Source organism: Scylla paramamosain, unplaced genomic scaffold (assembly GCF_035594125.1).
Source record: "Scylla paramamosain isolate STU-SP2022 unplaced genomic scaffold, ASM3559412v1 Contig1, whole genome shotgun sequence".
Classification (NCBI taxonomy): Eukaryota; Metazoa; Arthropoda; class Malacostraca; order Decapoda; family Portunidae; genus Scylla; species Scylla paramamosain.
The window spans coordinates 4,245,001-4,248,693 of NW_026973666.1; the positions used below are offsets into that span (position 1 = coordinate 4,245,001).

Consider the following 3,693-nt stretch of genomic DNA (forward strand, 5'->3'; position numbering starts at 1 on the left):
TACTACTACTACTACTACTACTGCCACGTACCCAGGCAAGGCGGGGTCTAGCGGAGCCTTGGAGAGCAGGATTACGACACTCGGCACCTCTCTCGTTACCTTCAGAGTGTCAAGTCCCTGCATCTTGGGTTCCCAGTACTCGTATACTCTGCAGGAGAGATTTACATGAGTTACCCTTGAAGAAAACGAGGGGTGACTTGTGTATGTTAGAATAGTGATGGAAAGTCAATGAAAACGGTGGAAAAATGTACTAGATAAGACTGGTAAACATGATAAAAATAAAGAAAACATTGGATAGAGAGAGTTAGTTTAGTTACACTTAAAAAAAACGAGGGGTGACTTGTGTATGTTAGAATACTGATGGAAAATCGATAAAAACGGTGGAAAATGTTTGAATTAAGAGTGAAAAAACATGAAAAAAAAGGTATAGAAAATGTTAGATGAAGCTGCACAATCGCGTGTACTTAGAGAAGATATTTAGATAAGTGACCCTTGAAGAAAACGAGGGTGGACTTATTAAACTTTGTGAATATGAGAACTGTGATAGAAAAATAATGCAAACAGTATAAAAAACGTAAAATAAGACTGGAATAACGTAAAATAAACAAAAAAAAAAGATAGAGAAAAATTAGATTAGTAACCCATGAAGAAAATGAGGAAAGACTTGTTAAAATTTGTGAACGTTAGAAATATGATAGAAAATTAATGAAAACGGTACAAAAAATAAATAAATAAATAAAAATAAGATAGAAAAAACAGAACCACAGAAAACGTTAGACACAGAAGAAAATGAGGGAGGACTTACAAAAAATTCGTTAACCGTAGAATCACTTTAGAAAATTAATGAAAACAGTATAAAAAAAAACAAAATAAGATAGAAAAACAGAAAAGGAATTACAGAAAACGTTAGACACAGAAGAAAATGAGGGAGGACTTACCAAAAATGCGTTAATAGTAGAATCGCTTTAGAAAATTAATGAAAACAAAAAAATAAATAAATAAAAATAAAATAACATTGAAAAAACAAAAGAAACTTAAAAAAAAAATATTTACTACTACTACTACTACTACTACTACTACTACTACTACTACTACTACTACTACTACTACCCCTACCTCCCCTTCACCACCCTCACCTCCTGTATGCCAAAGCTGTGAGTTGATGAAGTGTGTGTGTGTGTCTCCTTTTGACAATCTGGACGCACGTGATGGCCTTGGATGTGGCCACGCCGCTTGCCAGGCACACCACACACCCTGCCGCGTCCAGCCTGGTGACGCGCACATAGAGTTAAGGGCGTCAGGTTTGTATATACGTGAAAATGTTACAGGAAATGAGAAAATGTTAAGGAAAATGGAGGGAATGATGAAGTTTATGGGAAGATTAAGAAAATATTCGTAAATGTTAAAGGGAATTATTGATGTTTGTCCAAAAAAATATATATTAAAACAAAAATAATAAAAAAACATACCAAAAAATATCAAAAAACACCAAAAATAACAAATAAATAAAAAAATAACAATAAAACACTCAAAAATAACGAAAACAAAGAAAAAAACAATTACAAACCAAAAAAAAATTTCAAAAACACCAAAAAATAAAAAAAACACCCAAAAAACAAACAAGCAAACAAACAAACAAACAAACAAACAAACAAACACACTCACCTTTCCGTCATCTGATCAATAAGTTTCTTCATTCTTCCACTGGGCGTCACCTCCACCCTCCCCCCTCTGGCACCACCACTCCCTGCCACGCCCCATCCACCTCCACCCCCTTCCTCATTGCGCCCCTTGCTGTACCTCTCCACTGCACAGGAGGAGGAGGAGGAGGAGGAGGAGAGAAGATGATTTTGTTAGTATTGTTGGAAAATAATGGAGGATGAAGAAAAGAAGAGAAGATTTTTGTTTCATTGTTGACAAAAAAGGAGGAGGAGGAGGAGGAGGAGGAAGAGGAGAAGATAATTTTTTTTAATCTATTTATTTACTTCTATTTTCATTTATTTATTCATATTCATTATTTATTTATCATTTTGCTTTTTACACTAATACTTAACTAACCTAACCTAACCTAACCTAACCTAACTAACCCTACCTAACCTAACCTAACCTAACCTAACTTAACCTAACCTAACTTAACCTAACCTAACCTAACCTAACCTAACCTACCTTAACCTAACCTAACCTAACCTAACTTAACCTAACCTAACTTAACCTAACCTAACCTAACCTAACCTAACCTAACCTACCTTAACCTAACCTAACCTAACCTAACTTAACCTAACCTAACTTAACCTAACCTAACCTAACCTAACCTAACTTAACCTAACCTAACCTAACCTAACCTACCCTAACCTAACCTAACTACCTAATCTACAAACCTAACCTAACCTAACCTAACAAACCAAACCAAACTAGCCCAAATGTTTCACTTTCTCACTCTCATTTTCACTCAAATCACTCTTGTACAGCAGCTGTGTTCCCCCTATCACCCTACGTCACCCTGTATTAACTAATCACCCTTTATCACCCTATCAATCACCATATATCACTTTATTTGCCTCTATTTTTCATTATATCACCCTCTTTGTAAACCTGCTCACTCTATTTCCGGCTCTACGTATCTGCTATCACTTCAAATTAGATACTCCCTTATATCACCCTTAATTCACCCACACACACCCTTATCTCACCTTCCCACCACTCAGAATCACCCTTAATTCACTCATCTCACTGTCTATCACGCTATCCACCAATCACCTTCACTATTTACCTGTTTATTTAGCGTTTGTTTATCAGTCTCGCCTCCTTACCTGTGGCTAGTCTGGGTCTCGGTCTGGGTCCGGACGGGTGGTTTGTTTTGGTCTTGATCTTGATCTTGAGGTGACTGGTGGCTCGGGGGGTCTCTTGGATGGGTAACTGTAGCAGAAGACTAACAGATGAAAGAGAAGAGGGAAAAAAAGAAACAGTATAATTTATAGTAAGTATTTCTACGTCTGGCACGCCGCGTTCTGTCCAGGATCTCGTACAGCTTCTATCATCCTCTTGTTCGTCTCTGCAAAGTTCCAGAAGTCTTGTCAACCATTTCCTTTCGATCTCCACGCATGATAGGAATGAAAGAGTGGAGAAGACAGGAAGGGGTGGCTGGTGTTGTGGTGTTGTTGCTGAGACGGTGCAGAGAGGCGTGTGAAAGGACGAATGAACCAGGATAGAACAAGGAACACGAGGGTAGAACAAGGAACACCAGAATAGAACACAAAACACCAGAAGAGAACACAAAACACCAGAATAGAACACAAAACACCAGAACAGAACACAAAACACCAGAACAGAACACAAAACACCAAGCTAGTACACCAAGATAGATAGAACACAAAATAACGTGTCCAAGCTTGAAAAATTTAAGTTTAGGAAAGAGATAGAAAAAAATTAGTTCTCAGATAGTGTAGAACAGATACACTAATCATATTGTTAGTACTGGGACACGTTAGGGAGAAGATTACACGAATTTATGGATAGGGATGATAGGTAGAAATAGGTAGGCCTTATATAGGGGCAGCCACGTGTAGGCCTGGTCACTTCTTGCAACTTCTCTAATTTCTTTCGTTCTTACAAGGAGTTTTTGGGGAGACTGTGGCGTGGTGGACGAAGGAACAGTTAGTGTAGTGGTTCTTATTCATTTTTCCTTTTTTTTCA

The 3,693-nt window shown here is 37.5% G+C and overlaps 1 long non-coding RNA gene across 1 annotated transcript in view; it reads right to left on the reverse strand.

The window, feature by feature from the left end:
- Positions 1 to 2,960, reverse strand: part of LOC135095726 (uncharacterized) — a 3,229-nt gene extending 269 nt beyond the window's left edge. The window contains exons 1-4 of the long non-coding RNA XR_010264478.1: positions 2,811 to 2,960; positions 1,666 to 1,807; positions 1,137 to 1,268; positions 32 to 148 (exon numbers count right to left, since the gene is read on the reverse strand). This is a non-coding gene — a long non-coding RNA (uncharacterized LOC135095726). The remainder of the gene's footprint in view (positions 1 to 31; positions 149 to 1,136; positions 1,269 to 1,665; positions 1,808 to 2,810) is intronic.
- Between the last annotated feature and the right edge of the window lie 733 nt (positions 2,961 to 3,693).